Here is a 20,243-nt window from a genome sequence, read left to right as displayed (position 1 = left end):
TCTGCTTTTATTTCAAGTAGTATTTCCTCAGTGCTACATAGACAGCTGTTATTCTTACTGTTAAATTAATTCAGAAAGTACAAAGAACAGTGTGTGCCTTGTTAGAGGCTACTTCATTTCAAAGAGGTATGTTGTATTAATTTGTATTTCATAGTCACTGGAAGACAAGAAAAGTTTCAAGAAAAGTAACTCTCAACTCAGGTTTCCATGACTCAAGCTTTTGTTCTGCCCCCATATTCATGGAGGCAGGTTGCTTGTTGTTTGTATATTGGATGTTGCTATAGCCAGATTTAGTCTCTGTACCTTTAAATAGGATGGGACTACAGATTTAATGTAATTTTGTAGTTTTCTCTGATAGGCTCCTTCAGGACACATGCATAGCTCTCTGTGGTTTATGGGAGGCTTCCTATTGGTTGCTTGCCTTCTTTTTCTCTCTTCTCTCTCCCCTAAGAGCATAATGGTAGTTGCCTTCTGAGCTCAGATGTTGTGCATGTCTCCAAAAATCACTTTAATTCCATCAAGTCTTTTAACCCTTTACTGTTTACCCTCTACAGTTTACTTCTACAATTTATCATTACAACCTGTTCCATCAACCACCACCTGCTATTGCTGTTCAGCATTATTTCTCAGTTCTCCCAGTTCCTCTGAGTCTAGGGCATACTGATTGAGAGTGGTAGCAGAGGCTACATTACCTGTTAAGCAACAAACAGTTATTTTCTCCTTGTTCAAGTTACTACATTAAAGAATATTTGCTTACGAATTTAGACTCTATCTGGGTGATGTTGTTTGTGTACAGTATTTGGTTTAAACTGCATTCTAATCATTCTGGGAGTGAAGTAGCAGAACAGTAATAAAGGCTTACCTGAGACTTCACATCTTTAAATGAAACAATAAGGAACTGGCAGTTGTTTCATAAGTAGGTGAGAAAGATCTGATGAATTCTAGGGATATACCCCAGCTATTTCATATGAGCAGAGGAGTAACCTAATAGAGCAGTAGGCTGAAAACCACGAAAGCCACATTCCAATTCCACTGTGGCTCCTTGTGACCTCAGACAAGTCACTGAACCCTCCATTTAGACTGTAAGCCTTCTGGGGACAAGGAAATACTTTGAGTACCTGAATGTAACTGATCTTGAGCTACAACTGAAAAAGGTGTAATCCAAACAAAAGAAAAATATGCACAGCCCCTTCTGTATATTATATTGAGAGTCCAAGGAAACAAATAGGCAGGCAATCTGCAATATCCAGAACACAGCAAAAAAAGGGAGCAGATCACAAGGATAATGTCCAAATTTATTTATTCACCACACACATATAAATCATAAAGTAAAAGCCCGACAAGATCTTGTTTTGCCCTTGCCAGGGTTGCATCAGGGGCTTCAAGAACAAACCTGAAGGTGGTTTCACAGGATATCGCCTTACAGGTGAAAGCAACTTCACTCTCAGAGAAGCAGCACACAGTCCAGTGGAGCATCCTTGAAGGATACTATTGAAACAGGATCTTTAAGAAATCCTGAAAGAGAGGTTTCAACAATGGTGAAAGAAAGCCAGGAATGCTAATTGGGAACAGAAGAAAGGATGTCAACTTCAAAGCAGCTTGTAGATGCATGGAAAAAACACAATTTGAAATGTCTATATACAAATGCTAGAAGCCTACAAAATAAGATGGGAGAGTTGGAATATGTAGCACTAAATGAATAGGTAGCTATAATAGGCATCTCAGAGACATGGTGGAAGGAGGGCAATTAATGGGGCACTGTGCTATCAGGATAAAAATTATATTGCAATGATAGAGTGGATCAAATTGCAGGGGTGGGGGGTTGTGCTATATGTTAGAGAATTGAGTCAAGCAAAACAAACACTCTACATGAAACAGATGTGTGAAGGGACAGTGTATACTGCAAGGGCTGTACCACCATCCACCAGGACAAAATGAACAGACGGATGAAGAAATATTTACAGAAATTAGGAAACCTGGCAAATTTGGCAACATTATAATAATGAGTGATTTCAATTACTCCAATATTGACGGGATGTTACATCAGGGAGAGCTAGGGAGGTAAAATTCCTAGATATAATAAATGACTGCTTTTTGGAAACAATGATCATAACATGATCAAATTTGAGCTGATCTGTAGTGAAGATACTACTGTAGCAGTATTTAATTTTCGAAAGGGCGACTATGACAAAATGAGGAAATTGGTTAAACAGAGTGGACACCTCGAAGGGAGTAGAAAACATGAAAAGGGATCTGCAAAAGTTAGAAGAACGGTCTAATCATAGGCGCCCCATATAAAAGGCTTGGGGAGGCTAAGCCTCCCCAACCTGAACCGCAACCTTCCCTGCCTGTCGGACCCACGAACCGCAACCTTCCCTGCTTGTCTGACCCACTGCCTCTCTTCTCCCATCCACCCCTATTCTGGGCAAAAGGTAAAAAACAGATACAGCGGGATTCTCAGAGTTTGGCTCCCTCCCATTGCACTGCTGCTACCGGACCCACCGCGCTCATAAACAATGATAGAAAAGCGTAGGACCCGGCTCTCTGCAACGCCACTAGCGCTTCTTGTGCTGGTCCCGGAAGTTTATATCGGAAGAGGCAGAACCGTCACAGGAAGCGCTAGCGTCGCTGTAGAATCTGGTCTGTTTTCGGGCCCGGGGGATGCCTGCGCCTAGCGTTTCTCTGTCTGCTGCTCTTGATGGGGTCATGTGCTTCTGTTCTGGGTCCAGGAGAACCAGCTGGTGAGAAAGAAAGAGGCAAGAGAAGGGATGCAGGATGGCAGGTGTGGGGAGTAGAAGAGAGAGAGAGACAATGGGCATTGCTGCATGTTGGGGGAGAGAGACAGGCACTGCTGGATGACAGGGGTATGGTGGTATGTGGAGGAACATAGAGGAGATGCTGGTTGCAGGGAGAGACAGGAGGTGAGAGAAGCAGAAGCAATACTGCATGGGGGGAGAGAAGGGGCAATGCTGGATGGTGGGGGTAAGGGAAAGAGACAGAGACAAGATACTTTATGGTGGTAGGGGCAGCGAGACAAGAAGGGTTTCTAGCTGGCTGGAGGGGGATGAGAAAGAAAGACCAGAGGGGATGCAGGATGGCAGGTGGGAGAGAAAGATGAGAGGTAATGCTAGATGGTGGTGGGAGAGTGAGAGAGAAGATACTGACTGGATTGCAGGTGATAGAAACAGAAAGGGAGGAGTTGCTGGATGAAAGGGGTAGAGAGAGGAGATGCAATGCTGGATGGTGGTGGTGGTGGTGGGAGAGAGACAGAGACAGAGAAATGCTGGATGGCAGGCAATAGATAAAAGGAGGAGATGCTGAATGGCAGTGGGAGAGAGGAAAAAGCTAGTGAAAGACTGGGGAATAAGAGAAAGGAGAATTGGAGGGCCAGAGTGAGGAAAAGAGATGAAAAGCTGTAGGTAGATGCAGTAAAAAGAGGGAGGTGGAAGACTGGATAATATGAATGAAATCTGAATGGCTAGGTAACAAAAAAATGGAAGAAAGCTGAAAGGAACAGATTAGTGTTGATGATGGTTGTTATGGAAGAGGTGAAGAAGACAGAAGACAAGGAAAAAAGTCCCATGGACAGGAGACCCATGGAAAGAGAGTTAAAAGAAAACATGGAAGCAGTAACCAGAGACCAGGACCAACACAATTGGCAGACAGCAAAGGTAGAAAAAATAATTTTATTTTTAATTTGGGATGAAGTAATGTGGCAGCCATGTTAGTCCACTTTAAAAGTTAATAAATAGTTATAAAATAAAAAAATAAAAAAGGTGACTAAATACATTGTTGTGACTTGCTTTCGGAGACCAAAACCTAATTCTCCAGGTCAGGACAGTATACTGCTATAACAGTATGCTCATCCTGACTTTAAGAAGGAGTTTTTGGCCTCTGAAAACGAGCCAAAAATGTTGTTAGTTGAATAAGAAGATATCACCTTATTTTTTTTTTTTTGTTTTATTTGCTAATTTTTAATGTAGCAATTGAAATGTGTTAGTTTTTTTTGAAATTTACATCTGCTCTCTAGATTTTCCACAGTACAAAGGAATGTGTCACTGTTTCTATTTCTTTGGTTTTGCATTATATGCAGAGTATGGCTTCTTGGGGTTCAGTTTAATTTTTGTCTACATATTTCTATTTTTAGTTTGTGGATACTTATTCTATACTTGATTAGGGTCTACTTGTGAACATGTATGAAAAAGGCTGGGTATTCTGTTAGCATTGAGTGTCTGTGTAGGACTGATCTGTACTAATCCAGCTTGTTTAGCTTTCTAATAGGTATATTGATGATGTTCTGCCCACTGCAATTTTTCTATCTCTGGAGGACTTACAAATCTGTGCTAAATAATTGTATATATTTCCAGAATACTGCAAGTATTGTCCTGTTTAATAGGTTGTATTGTTTTGGTTCACTATATTCACTTTTTGGCACATAATTCCTGGCTTGTATTCAGTGTGCATATTACAGAGGTACTGGGGAGACAGCTGATAGAGCTGCACCAGAACCACACAGTGAAGGATTAATTCTTAGCAGTGTTCAAATGTTCTCCACTATCGTTTTACTGCTGACATAGGTGTTTCCCCCCTCCCCCCCCACTGCAAGCATTTTAACGTACTCTGTTCTATTCCATCTGTCCCATACCCTGATCTTAGCCCTGCCCTATAACTTAATCTAGCCCCACCCACTTTAGCCTCCCCAAACAGCTGAGTCACCGACCGCCTATGGGTCTAATGTTTGGCAATTAAAATTCAATCAAAGAAGTGCAGAGTGATACTCTTATGGGGGTAGACTTCAGCAAAGCATTTGATGCTGCTCTTCATGGGAGGCTCATGAATAAATTGAGCATCTTCAGGATTGGATCCCCAGGTGGTTAACTGGATCAGAAATTGGTTGACTGACAGGCAACAGGGGTTTGTGAGGTGCAGCAGGAGGGAGAGTTTGCTTAGTAGAGCCCTGGATTATTCATATTTGAATTTAAATCACTATTCAACCAAATACGAATAATATATTCAGGGCACTATTCGGGCCTGAATCTGTTCAAATATGAATATTTGGTACAGCTCTAATTGTTATAGAATTACCCCTTAGTGCACACTAAAATCATTTACCACACTATGAATTGAAGAAAAAAAATACCCCTATAAATCCCAAAAGAAAAACAAATATACCACAAAAAGAAATGAAAATAAACAAAGCAAAAAACTACCCCTTCACACTCCTGTTTAATCTTTTTACAAAGATGTAAAAAGATTGGAAGCGGTGCAAAGAAAAGCTACAAAAATGGCATGGGATTTGTGTTGCAAACTGTACAAGAGACTTGCTGACCTGAACATGTATACCTTGGAGAAAAGGAGAAACACAGGTGACATGATACAGACATTCAAAAATTTGAAAGGTATTAATCTGCAAACAAACCTTTTCTGGAGATGTAGAACTAGAGGTCATGAATCGAGATTGAAGGGGGCAGACTCAGGAGTAATGTCAGGAAGTATTTTTTCACGGAAAGGTTGGTGGATATGTGGAATGCCCTCCCACAGGAGGTGGTAGAGAAGAAAACGGTAATGGAATTCAAACATGTGTGGGATAAACACAAAGGAATCCTGTTTAGAAGGAATGGATCCATGGAATCTTAGCGGAGATTGGCTGGCAACACCGGTAATTGAGAAGCAAAACCAGTGCTGAGCAGTTTTACAGTCTATGCCCTGATAGTGACTGAATAGATAGGGATGGGCTACAGTGTAAATAGATAGGGATGGGCTACAGTGTAAATTTTAAGGGTCTTCGATGTTAGCGTCAGAACGTTTAGTACAAGAACAGTGCTGGGCAGGCTTCTACGGTCTGTGCCCTGAGAATGACAAGGACAAATCAAACTCGTGTATACATATAAAGTATCACATACCATGTAAAATGAGTTTATCTTATTGGGCAGACTGGATGGACCGACCGTTCAGATCTTTACCTGCGGTCGTTTACTTGTTACTATGTTAATGAGGTATCAATTACACAGAAAGTCACATAAACATTGTTATGACCATATACAGCTTTCTGCATATAATCGGAAATGAGGCGTTATGACATAGTCCCACATTTTTTCTCATTGATGACTGTTTATTCATTACGGTTTAATCACTGCCCTAAGCATCCAGCTTCCGGATCAGAAATCACCACTGTCAGCACCTATACTGCTTTTCATTAAATGATCATGCAAGATCTCTGACACTTAAAGCTAAACTGAAGTGAGAATAAATTCAGTGGTTAAAAAATGTTTCATTTTGGCTTAATGATACCTGAAAGATTTTGTAATAGTTTATCTTTCGATACAGCCTCCAATGTCTCCCCTTCCAGTATACATAGATCTCTGTTTTTCTCACTTTTCAGTTAACAAATCTGCCAATATGTGGCATCATATCAGTCAAATATATCACCTCCTCAAAAATGAATTTCAGTTGGCGATCGCCAAGAGATTCATTGTTTTCCTATTCTCATTATTTCTTAATTAATACCCTAAGAAATCAATTAACTGCTACCTTCCCAATTAATTCTGCAAAAGATAATAACCACAATATCATCTGCAGGGATGAACTTAAAATGCTTTGTCCAAGGTTTGACTTTTTATAATTATTTGAGATTGCATGTGTTTGCCGATTGTGCCCTCAGAGTTTTCAGACATCTCCCGCACATTAGAAATGACTAAGTAATTAATTAGCAATTATTTGAATGTGCATAATGCTGTCATTAGCTGTCCCAGATCTAATTTTTAACACAATGTGTTATCATGCTAATAAGCATTTTCTTTATTCTCCTAAAACTCAGGGCTTTCAACTCCTACTCACAGGTATCATGAACATCAGTTTATTTTATCAACAAGATAAACATGACTGCAAAACCAAGAATAAATGAGGTTTTAAACCAAGGCTGACCAAAACTATCCTGGAGTTCATAAGGTCATTTGGTCATGCAATACTAATAATGCAGAAAGTTTGGTAAATGGTGACCAGATGGCTCGATGAGTGAACGCGTTTTTTAACCAGCCCCATGTTTTTAGGTTTCTTTCAAGAGTATTCTGGGATTCTCAAGTCTCACTTTTCAAAAGCAAATAGATTTAAACCCCCAATTGCATTGAGATGGGATGCAAAAGTGATGAGGATATTGGAAGGATTACACTGTGTAAGCATTTAAAAAGACAAGACAGAGGTTTGCATGAAAGATGATGGATGAAAATGGTAGGCCCAGAAAGCATAAAGTGAAACTGATTAAAAGGAATATTCTGGGGGTCACGTGGTGCCATGACCGAGAGAGGACACAGGGGCTGAGCTCTCCCGGCCTTCCCGCTCTGTTCTGCCTTTAAACTTTATCATTTGGATGACCGGACAGCACTCTGAGGAGAGGAATTAACGCCTAATTGGACAGAATCAGATTGATAATAACTTGACGCCTCATGGCGGCAAAATCTCTGCATAAAGGCTCGAAGCGCGCAAGGAGGAGAAGACAAGATGGCGGCGGTGACTAGCCCCGCCACCACAGACCTTAGCTTGGCCTGGGTTACGGAGGTAGCGGCTAAAGTGACGGCAGCAATGGAACTTCTGTTGGACAGGTCGCTACAGCCTATAAACACTAAATTAGAATGACTACAAGAGTACTCGGATACTACTACTAGAGATTTGGCACAGCAGCAACAATGCATGAGCGACCTGGAGGATCGCGTGAAGCACTTGGAGGAAGTGTGTGGTAACCTACAAACTAAAGTTTCAAGCTATGAGGATAAACTAGAGGACCTTGAAAACTGGTCCAGGAGAAATAATCTTCGATTGGTGGGTATGCTGGAATCAGTGGCGGAGAACATCTAACTGGGGTTCTGGAGGCCTGGCTTTCAAAGGATTTGCAATTACCTATGCATGCTGGTCCTCTACATATCAAAAGGGTGCATAGACTTGGACAATACCTACCAAATGCCCCCCAATCCCGAGTGGTTATCCTGTGGGTTCCTAACTATGCTCATAAAATATCTATCTTGCAAGCGATCAGAGGTGGTAAGAACTTAACATATGATAGCCATAAAGTGTTATGTTTTCAAGAAACATGACGGCAGATAAAGGCCATATCACCCATCCAATCTGCCCATCCTCTGTAACCCTAATTCTTCCTGTTCCTAAGCGATCCCACATGCTTATCCCATGCCTTTTTAAATTCTGGAACAGTCCTCGACTCCACCACCTCCACCGGGAGGCCATTCCATGCCTCCACCACCCTTTCTGTGAAATAACACTTCCTTAGGTTACTCCTAAGCCTATTCCCTCTTATCTTTGTCATATGCCCCCCTCATTCCAGAGCTCTCCTTCATTTGAAAAAGGCTCTCTTCCTGTACATAAATGCCCTTGAGATATTTAAACGTCTCTATTATGTCTCCTCTCTCCCAGTGTATACATGTTGAGGTTCATAAGCCTGTCCCTATACTTTTTGCATTCAAGACCGCTTACTAATTTCGTAGCCGCCCTCTGGACTGACTCCATCCTGTTTACCGTATTTTTCAGACTATAAGACGCACTTTTTTCCCCCAAAATTTGGGAGGAAAATGGGGGGTGCGTCTTATAGTCCGAAGGTAGCGATTCCGGATCACCCTCCCCCGAGTTCGGGATCGCCCTCCCCTACTCACGTCAGCGATGTTCCCTGGTGGTCTAGTCATGTCGGGGCAGGAAAGAACCCCCTCTTTCCTGCCGAGCGCGCTGCTCTCCGTCCTCCTCCGTCCTCCTGTATGCTGCCTGACGGTCTCGGCGAGATTCAAAATGGCCGCCGAGACTCTCGGCGGCCATTTTGAATATCGCTGAGACCGTCAGGCAGCATACAGGAGGACGGAGGAGGACGGAGAGCAGCGCGCTCGGCAGGAAAGAGGGGGCTCTTTCCTGCCCCGATGTCACTAGACCACCAGGGAACATTGCTGACGTGAGTAGGGGAGGGCGATCCCGAACTCGGACAAGACGCACCGGAGCACCTAGGTTTTAGAGGAGGGAAAAAGGAAAATTTTTTTTTTCCTATTTCCCTCCTCTAAAACCTAGGTGCGTCTTATGGTCCGGTGCGTCTTATAGTCCGAAAAATACGGTATATCTTTCCGTAGGTGCGGTCTCCAGAACTGCACATAGTACTCCAAATGAGGCCTCACCAGAGACTTATACAACGGCACTATCACCTCCTTTTTCCTGCTGGTCGTGCCTCTCTTTAAGCATCCTTCTGGCTTTGGCCGTCGCTTTTTCTACCTGTTTGAAAGCTTTAAGGTCGTCAGACACAATCATCCCTAAGTCCCGCTCTTCCTTCACACACTGAAGCATTACACCCCCTATACTGTACCGTTCCCTCGGATTTTTGCGACCCAAGTGCATGATCCTGCATTTTTTGGGATTAAACCTTAGTTGCCAAATATCGGTCCATTCCTCTAGCTTCGCTAGGTCCTTCTTCATGTCAATCACACCCTCCAGGGTGTCCACCCTGTTGCAGAGTTTAGTATCATCTGCAAAGAGACAAACCTTACCAGACAGCCCTTCTGCAATATCGCTCACAAAGATGTTAAAAAGAGCCAGCCCTAGGACTAATCCCTGCAGTACTCCACTGACATCCTTTTCTTCAGCGCAAGCTCCATTTACCACCACCCTCTGTCTCCTACCATTCAACCAATTATTTACCCAATCAGTTACTCTAGGTCCCACACCGAGGGCACTCAATTTATTTATCAAGTCGCCTGTGCAGAACCATGTCAAAGGCTTTGCTGAAATCCAAGTATACCACATCAAGCACCCCTCCCACATCCAACTGTTTGGTCACCCAAAGACTAAAGTTGCGGTGCAGTTTTGCTCCACCGTGTACTCAGTAAGTGAATCAAAAGATCCGGTTTGCGCTTCAATACCCGGCCCATTTAAGACTGATACACGGAAATAAAGTCATGTATTTTACAACTGTGAGTGCCGCGCAAGACTTTCTTTCTGGGTTGCAGACGCCATCTCCTTCGGCAGAAGCTGAGACTTGAATCTTGCTGTAGAAGGTTGGATGATATTTCAGAAGGGACTCAAGGAGATTTGCCATTAATAGGAGCACTATGGGAAGTAATGTGGTATCGAGACGTTATGGTGAATTTAAAGGGCCTTAAGAATTGGAACTGGGTTATGTTGCCTTGTCACATTGACATACAGTAATGCACCTGCTGATGGACTTGCAGATATGGGATTCTTGTCTGCTTTTGCATGACTGATCATTTTCGGAGGGGGAGCCCTGAATCAATGCCGAGGAAACATTATGTCATGGAATATAACATACTGCTTCCATGTGGCAAGGATCAGACCTACAGAGAAGGAACACAGATATGTGGAGGAGTTTTTTTTTCTTCTTCTCTTCCTCTCTTCTTTTTATATATCTCATTGGTCTGTCCACATTGCTGAGACTACTTTAATTATGTGGCCAAGTATGATGGGAGCTTTCTGGACAACAAGCAGGCCAATTACCCCTGTTACCAGTGGAGATAGGGCATGCTGGTAGTGCTTTCTGGCTACAGATATGCATATACCTTTTTGATCTTTTATGATATGTGTAGTGGGAGCGGGACCCTTCCCGAATGGTAACTTTAAATGAATGTATACATATTAATGTGGGTTTTTAAAAATCCTTTCTTTCTCTTCTTCTCTGTATAGTGTGAGTGGGTGATGTTTGGCTTACTGTAAGGGTGGATGGAGTGGGAGGGAGGCATTATAGTGATCGGCCCCTCTTTTGGGGCTTGTCGGGGAGGACATTAGAGGGAAGGATTAGGAGGTGGGGAATATGGGGGGGGGGGCTTTCTGGGATTAGAGAAAGAGGAGATCTTAAGGGTGTAGCATGATGGGTTATATATAATCTGTTTCGGGACCTATGGGGATTTAGAGGAAATCATATGGGGACCTTTGGAGATAGAAATAATGGGAGTTAGATGTGGACTTCCTGGGCAAGAGCAGAGGGAGGATCCTGGTGGCTGGGACAGTATCTTCAGAATTGATAGTCATAATTGGTATTGGTTGACCTTATGTTGCGGGAATGTTACGCAATGCCACTTAAATTGTTTACTTGGAACGTAGGGGGAATTTCTTCCCCCATAAAGAGGAAGAAGATTCTCCACGCTTTGCATAAGAAAAATAGAACAGATTGCCTTTCTTTAGGAGACACATTTGTGTGCTGAGGAGCATAGGAAACTCTCGACATGGCGGGTGGGTACTTACCTAGAGGCTCCAGTTGTTGCAAAGAAGGCTGGAGTAATTATTATTTTTCATAAATCACTGCATGTTGAAATACAGAGGGTGTTCTCTGACCCAGAGGGCCGGTATATAATAGCTCATGTGCTAGTTGAATTCAAGCCTTTGATACTATGTAATGTATATGCCCCTAATGAGTATAAAAAATCTTTTTATGTTTGGCTGCTGTCCCGGCTCCAGCGTTTTCCACCTTATCCTAAAATTGTGGGGGGTGACTTCAATATTATAGTAGATCCGGAATGAGACAGGCCACATAATCCACGTAATCAAACAGCAGATAGGACCAAAGGAGTAGCATTGTTGTGTGATACACTGGATTTAGTGGATGTTTGGTGCTTGCTGCTCGACTAGGAATCCCACCCAGTGGCCATATTGGCCCTGCTCTTGATATTCAATATAGTACTATTAGAATTCTAATATTACAATCTGGCGTTTAGTTTCAAAACTGTTATGCAATTTACACCAGTAAAATCTTAATTTATTCCCCTTACCTAATCAAAACTATTTTTTTGTTTTTTAATATGCAGTGCTCAGTGTGTGTTGATATGCCAATCTACCATTTGTGTCGGCATCAGCATTTAGCACAACAAACCTGTACCATCATTTCTCTATTTCTACCGCCTTCCCATCTCCAGAAAAGGTTTGTTTGCAGATTAATACCTTTCAAATATTTGAACGTCTGTATCATGTCCACTTTCAGATTCTCCAGCTGTTTATAAACTTTTTCTTCCATAAACAGCGGAGTATCCACTCCATTCCCAGATGTTCCCTCAGCAGCCGACCGCAGTCCTTCTCCAGGATTTTCCTCCATGAACACAGAAGAGCAGTAATTGCTTAGCACGTTCGCTTTATCCTCATCACTCTCCACATAGCCATTCTCATCATCTTTCAGTCTCGCAATTCCATTCCTATCTTTTCTTCAATATATCTGAAAAAGGTCTTCTCTTTACATCTTTAGCCATTTTTTCTTCCACTCGCACTTTCGCTAGCCGTATTTCCCTCTTCGCTTCTTTGAGTTTAATCCGATAATCTTTTCCATGATCCTCTCATTGCATTCTTTTGTATTTCTTGAACAAAGCCTCTTTTGCTCTTATTTTTTCAGCTATTTGTTTGGAGAACCATATAGGCTTCCTGCTTCTCTTGTTTTTGTTTACTTTCCTTGCATAAAGATCAATTGCCATATTTATAGCAGCCTGTAGTTTTGACCACTGATTTTCCACATCTCCTATGCCTTCCCATGCTAAGAGCTCCTTCTTCAGGTATTCCCCCATTTTATCAAAATCAATGTCTGAAATCTAGTACTTTGAGTTTTGTGCGTCCGCACTCCGCCTTTGCCCTTATATCAAACCATATGGTGTGATGATCACTATTACATAGGTAGGCACTGACCCGGATATTAAAAACACTTTCTCTATTCGTGAACACTAGATCCAGCATCGACCCTTCCCTCATGGGTTTCGTCACCATTTGTCTGAGCAAGGCACTTTGACAGGTGTCCACAGTCTCCCTACTTCTTTCCAATCCGCAGATGGGACATTCCAATCCACGGCAGTGATGTACACAAGAACCTAGTCAGTCAAGTTCAATAATAGAATATTAGCATAACCTAGTATTGGCACTCTTAATATTTAGGCAAATGTAGTTACTCCAGCCATAGACCAGGCATAAGTGCGGGCAGCTAACTATGGCAGGGTCATGCACAACTTACAGTGCATTAACCCCCTAATTCTGTAAACCTGTTTACCTATCCATCTATGAAAGGTAAAAGAAGAAAGAGATGTATTGATTCTTTGTTCTCTTTCTAGGCAGCTAAATTAGGTAAAGAGGTTTCTTCTTTGATTTTAGATGTATGTAAATTTTAGACGTTTGCTTAAAACATCCTTGTTTTAAAAACTTGTTAGGAATTCAATGGTAAAATTATGTATCATACCTGATAATTTTCTTTCCATTAATCATAGCTGATCAATCCATAGACTGGTGGGTTGTGTCCATCTACCAGCAGGTGGAGATAGAGAGCAAACCTTTTGCCTCCCTATATGTGGTCATGTGCTGCCGGAAACTCCTCAGTATGTCGATATCAAAGCTCCATCCGCAGGACTCAGCACTTAGAGAATTACACCCACAAAGGGACACTCTGTCCAGCTCACCACCGCCGAAACGGGGGAGGGGAATCCGTCCAGCTCATCCCCGCGGAGCGGGGGAGGGACACCACCACGCCGATGCGGGGGGATCTGGCTTATCCTGCAACCGCAACCGCGGGAGGAGCTGACTGACCCTAACACCGCCGAAGCGGGAGGGGTACAAAGCTGCCCTACAGCCGCACGAAGCGGGAGGGAGCGCCAGCAGAATTTAGGTCTCAATCCAGCCCCGTAAAACGGAGGGGAGATGAATGCAGCAGCTCACTGTAACACAAAATCGTCTCAACTCTTGAAGAATCCAATTGAAAAAACTTGAACACGAAGTCCTCCTGAACAGGAACTGAAGACTAAACTTGAACCTGAAATGCAACCAGAATATAAACAGTACAGATATCTGGGAGGGGCTATGGATTGATCAGCTATGATTAATGGAAAGAAAATTATCAGGTATGATACATAATTTTACCTTCCATATCATCATGCTGATCAATCCATAGACTGGTGGGATGTACCGAAGCAGTACTCACCCAGGGCGGGACATTGAAATCCCTGACCGCAACACTGAAGCTCCAAACCGGGCCTCCGTCCGAGCAGCCACAGTCAAGCGGTAATGCCTGGAGAAGGTATGGGCCGATGCCCAAGTTGCCGCCTTGCAAATCTCTTCCAAGGAGACGGACCCGGCCTCTGCCATCGAGGCCGCCTGAGCTCTAGTGGAGTGAGCCTTCAGCTGGATAGGCGGCACCTTCCCCGCAGCCACATAAGCCGCTGCAATGGCTTCCTTGACCCATCTTGCCACTGTAGGCTTAGCAGCCTGCAGACCCTTACGAGGACCTGCAAACAGGACAAACAGATGATCCGACTTCCGGAAATCATTGGTCACTTCCAAGTATCTGATGATGACTCGTCTCACATCTAGATATTTGAGAGCAGAGTACACCTCTGGGTAGTCCTCCCTACGAAAGGATGGGAGACAGAGCTGCTGATTCACATGGAAGCGAGAAACAATCTTGGGCAGGAAGGAAGGCACTGTGCGAATAGACACTCCTGCCTCAGTGAACTGCAGAAAAGGCTCTCGACATGATAGGGCCTGGAGCTCGGAAACTCTTCTGGCTGAAGTGATAGCCACCAAAAAGACTGCTTTCAACGTCAGGTCTTTCAGAGATGCCCTCGACAAGGGTTCAAAAGGCGGCTTCTGCAAGGCTCTTAGCACCAGGTTGAGATTCCACGCAGGCACCACTGAGTGCAGAGGAGGGCGCAGGTGATTAACCCCTTGAGAAAACGCACCACATCTGGCTGCGAAGCCAGGGAAGCACCTTTCAGGCAGCCCCTGAAGCCAGAGCTGCTACCTGGACTTTAAGGGAACTGAGCGACAGGCCTTTCTCCAGACCTTCTTGCAGGAACGCCAACACTGAAGAAATTGGAGCAGTGAAGGGAGAAAGTGAGCCTGCTTCACACCACACTGCAAAGATACGCCAAACCCTGGTGTAAGCAGTAGAAGTAGAGCGCTTCCTCGCTCTCAGCATAGTGGCGATGACCTTGTCTGAGAAGCCCTTCTTCCTCAGACGCTGCCGCACAATAGCCAGGCCGTAAGACCAAAGGGGGAGGGATCCTCCATCACCACGGGACCCTGATGCAACAGGCCCTGCTCCACAGGCAGCCGCAGAAAGCCTGATCAAGTCCGCATACCAGGGACGTCTGGGCCAGTCCGGACCCACCAGGATTATCCGGCCCGGATGCTTTGCCACCCGGTCTAATACCCTGCCCAACATGGGCCAGGGCGGGAACACATAGAGAAGCTCCTGTGTCGGCCACTGTTGGAGAAGAGCATCTACTCCCAGAGATCGAGGGTCCCGTCCTCTGCTGAAAAAGCGCGGCACTTGGCAATTTGGCCGATGACGCCATCAGATCTAGGCTCGGCTGGCCCCAGCGCTTCGTGATGTCCAAGAACGCCTGAGCTGATAACTGCCACTCTCCGGGATCCAAGGTATGGCGACTGAGAAAGTCCGCCTTGACATTCATGACTCCGGCAATGTGGGCCGCTGACAGCTATTCCAGGTTCGCTTCCGCCCACTGGCATAGATTCATGGCCTTCTTGGCTAGAGGGGCACTCTTGGTACCTCCCTGGCGGTTGACATAGGCCACAGCCGTGGCATTGTCCGACAGGACCCGTACTGGCTTCAATGCCAGTACCGGGAGGAACTCCAAAAGCGCCAACCGAATGGCTCTGAGTTCCAGGAGGTTGATAGACCACTTTGCCTCTGCAGGAGACCAGAGCCCCTGCGCTGTCCTTCCCAAGCAGTGGGCTCCCCACCCCGTCAAAGAGGCGTCCGTCGTGATGACAATCCACTCCGGGGTCACAAGAGGCATTCCTGCAGACAACTTGTCTGTCTTCAGCCACCAGCTCAGCGCCTTGCGCACTGCTGGGTCCAAGGGAAGGCGCACAGCATAATCCTCCGACACTGGAGTCCAGCGCTGCAGCAGAGAGTGTTGTAGCGGTCTCATATGAGTCCTGGCCCAGGGCACTACTTCCATCGTGGCCGTCATAGAGCCCAATAGCTGCACATAGTCCCAAGCCCGAAGAGGAGAGGCTACTAGGAACTGGTCCACCTGAGCCTGAAGCTTGACAATCCGATTGTCTGGCAGGAACACTCTGCCCACTTGGGTGTCGAAACGAACTCCCAGATACTCCAGGGACTGAGTCGGGCGCAGCTGGCTTTTCTCCCAGTTGATGATCCACCCCAGGGAGCTCAAAAGAGCAATCACCCGGTCCACAGCTTTGCCGCACTCTGCATAAGAGGGGGCTCGGATCAACCAGTCGTCCAGATAAGGATGGACTTGTTCTCCTTCCTTTTGCAGGAAGGCCGCGATGACCACCATTACTTTGGAGAAGGTCCGCGGAGCAGTAGCCAACCCGAACAGGAGGGCTCTGAACTGGAAGTGTCGGCCCAGGACTGCAAAACGCAGAAAGCGTTGATAAGGAGGCCAGATGGGAATATGCAAATACGCTTCCTTGATGTCCAAGGATGCCAGGAACTCCCCTACCTTCAATGCCGCTATAACAGAGCGGAGAGTCTCCATGCGAAAGTGCCGAACTTTCAAGGCCCGATTGACCCCTTTGAGGTCGAGGATAGGCCGTACAGAACCTCCTTTCTTTGGTACCACAAAGTAAATGGAGTAACGTCCCTTGCCAAGCTGATTTTCTGGCACTGGAACGACCGCACCCAGGCGGATCAGATTGTCCAGAGTCTGCTGCACTGCCACAGCTTTGACCGGAGACTTGCAGGGAGAGAGTACAAACCCGTCTCTTAAGGGTCGGCAGAACTCTAGCTTGTAGCCATCTCTGATGACTTCCAGCACCCAAGCATCTGAAGTTACCCTGGTCCACTCGCCCAGAAACGAGGACAGGCGTCCTCCAATCTGCACTGGGCCATGGACCAGGGCCCCGTCATTGGGTACGAGACCCTGGGGGAGGACCGGAGGGCGCACCTCCGGGACGGCGGTCTCTGCGAAAGGAATGCTGCTTGGGGGAGAAGTTCCTTTTGAAGGAAGAGGGGGCAGAGGAGCCCGACTTGCCCGGGCGGTACCGACAGGCTTCCTGAAACCGTCCTCTGGAGTTACCGGGGCGAGCACTGGCCCAAGCCCTGACCTCTGGTAACCTCTTGCCCTTAGACGTGCCGAGATCGGTCACAATTTTGTCCAGCTCGACCCCAAAGAGCAGCTTGCCTTTAAAAGGCAACTTAGCCAGGCGGGACTTAGAGGCGTGGTCAGCAGACCAATGCTTCAGCCAAAGCCACCGCCGCGCAGAGACTGTCTGAGCCATACCTTTAGCCGAGGCTCTCAAGACATTATACAGCAAGTCTGCCAAATAAGCCAAGCCCGATTCCAGGGCCGGCCAATCAGCCCTCAAGGAAGGATCCGAGGGGGAAGCCCGCTGCACAATCGTCAGGCACGCCCTGGCCACATAGGAGCCGCAAACTGAGGCCTGCAAACTTAAAGCAGCCGCCTCGAAGGACGACCTTAAGGCCGCCTCCAATCTTCTGTCTTGGGCGTCCTATAGGGCCGTGCCACCTTCCACCGGCAACGCCGTTTTCTTAGTCACCGCAGTGATTAAAGAATCCACGGTAGGCCAAAGAAAGGCCTCCCGTTCACTTTCAGGCAGAGGATAGAGGCGGGACATAGCCCTAGCCACTTTGAGGCTCACTTCCGGGACATCCCATTGAGCCGAAATCAAGGTGTGCATGGCATCATGCACGTGGAAGGTTCTAGGCGGGCGCTTCGTCCCCAGCATAATGGCGGAGCCAACAGGGGCTGAGGGAGAGACGTCCTCCGGAGAGGAAATCTTCAAAATGCTCATGGCCTGCACTAACAGGTTGGGCAAGTCCTCTGAGCGAAAAATCCGCGCTGCAGAGGGGTCATCCGCTCCATCCGAGCGGGAATCCGTCTACTCCAAGGAATCCCCAAAGGACCGTTGGGAGAACCCAGATACGCTGCCCTCATCTACATCAGAGGAGACAGAGTCCTCTAAGGCCTGGAAATCCACCCGAGGGCGTTTACTTCCGGGGGCCTCAACCCCTTTATCGGACAAGGGAGCCGGGGCAGCGTTTTGCATAAGGAAGGCCTGATGCAGCAGCAAAATGAACTCGGGGGAGAAACCCCCCAGACTGTGCACTTCAGCAGCCTGGGCCACAGCCCTAGACGCACCCTCAACCGGTGCTCGCAAGAGCGGGGGAGAAACATGCTGCGCATCTAAAATGGCGTCCGGCGTGACACTCCGCGAAGGAGCCGCACGGGAAGAATGGCGCTTAACTTTGGCCGCTTTTTTGCCGTCGCCCAAATCAAGGGCGGCCATAGAATTAACGTCTCCCACCTCAAGGGCGGCCCAAGAAGAAGCCGTCCGAGCAGAGTGGCCGGCCAAGATGGCGGAGGCGAACAGCGGGGGATGGGCATTTATGGCGGGAAAAACCGCCGCACCGGAGGAAGAACCGGGACACTGACTGGCCTCCAAACTGATACCCAACAAGGGTGAATCAGACTTTAAGACCCCCGCATCCCCGCTAGAAGCGCACACGCGGTCCGGGGAGCGATTCTTTGCGCCCTCGCCCTCCGACACCATAGGCCACGTGGAGACCGATCGGGGAACCCCCTGCCCGCTACAAAAAGGTAAAAATTACCTGCTTCTCGCTCCGAGCTGTAACGAACTGGTGTCTCAGTGAGTAGCTGCAATAAACGTTGAAATAAACGCCCTTAAGGACGTCCAAATTTTTTTTTTTTTTAACGGAGCCAGCGGGAGGGGGGAGAAAAGGAGGGACCTGGCACCACCAGGTTTGCACTTGCTCAAGAAGAGCCCTCACCCCCAGGTACTCAACAAAACCTAAAAATTAGGCTTGGAGACCTAGCCAGAGCTGCTGCTGTGTGTGACCACCACCTGCTGAGATATACTGAGGAGTTTCCGGCAGCACATGACCACATATAGGGAGGCAAAAGGTTTGCTCTCTATCTCCACCTGCTGGTAGATGGACACAACCCACCAGTCTATGGATTGATCAGCATGATGATATGGAAGTATTCATTTTAACTGATTATGTTCATTCCATGTTCCTGGCTTGTCCAGCTTCTTGTTTTGTAATCCATATTGAACTGCGAGGTATTGCGAGCAATAAAAATAAATTATGTTATGCTTAGTGCACAAAGCTGCATATGCTTGTTATAGAATAATGACAATTATTCATATAACTTAATTGTTAAATTAGCTGCTAATTGTCATTAACCAACAATTGGCTATATTGGTACTAACTGGCACTAATTTGCCGTTAAGATGTTTAACAGCCCTTAGTTGGTATTCTAAAAATTGAGCTTGCAAAATCCATAACACTCAACTGTAAGGGGGCATGGATGGGTCAGGGTTGTGCCTAGCAATTTAGAATATTATCAATTATGTGTCTGACGGCATTTACACCAGCCATTGAGCTAGCATAAGTATTTGCGTCTAAGGTTAGGCATATAACTGCGGACTTACACTAGTATTGTATAACAGCAATTATGCATGTTATTGTTGATATAGCATTCGAGCTTAAGCACATCACCCTGGCTACTAATTTTAGGTGACAGGTAGAGAATTACCCCCTAAGTAACAGAAAACAAAACTGGAAATATTATAATACCTCTTTTTCAATACATGATGCAACTACATCTTCAATATCGTGTGCACCAAAAAATGCAGGGAAAGGCAACAGGAATAACAAGGGGATGGAACATTTCTCTTATGAAGTCAGTCATGCATTTGGGCTACAAAAGCCCAGTGTAAGGGGTGAAATACTTCTGTACATGAAAAAAAAAGGTAATTGTAATTCACAATTTCAAGGTGGCCAAATGGGTAGAAACGGCAATGGCAAAAGCCAGAAGGGTACTCGAATGCCCACAGATAGGAATGGCCAGCAGGAAAAAGATGTTAGTGCTTCTGTATAAATCTCTGGTGAAACATCATTTGGAATCCTGTGTACAGAGTTCACACCTTCAAAAGACATAAACAGGCTGGAGTTGGTCCAGAAGGTGGCTATTAAATAGTCAGTTGCTGTTACCATAAAACATCTCAATACATATACTTTGGAAGAAAGGTGGGAGACATTTAAATACCTCCATGGCATAAATGCACAGGTAGCAGTCCTCAACTGAAATGAAGTTCTGGAATGAGGAAGTATAGGATGAAGATGAAATGGGAAGATACTCATGAGTAATCTGAGGAAACATTTCTTTATGGAAAGGGGAGGGGGTGGATGCTTGGGTTTCGCACCTAAGGCAGTGGAGATGCAGACTGTATGTAAATTCAAAAAAGCATGG

The sequence above is a fragment of the Microcaecilia unicolor genome, chromosome 2, assembly GCF_901765095.1.
Source record: "Microcaecilia unicolor chromosome 2, aMicUni1.1, whole genome shotgun sequence".
Taxonomy (NCBI): Eukaryota; Metazoa; Chordata; class Amphibia; order Gymnophiona; family Siphonopidae; genus Microcaecilia; species Microcaecilia unicolor.
The sequence above is the reverse complement of the archived record's forward strand: the minus strand, read 5'-3'. Positions refer to the sequence as shown.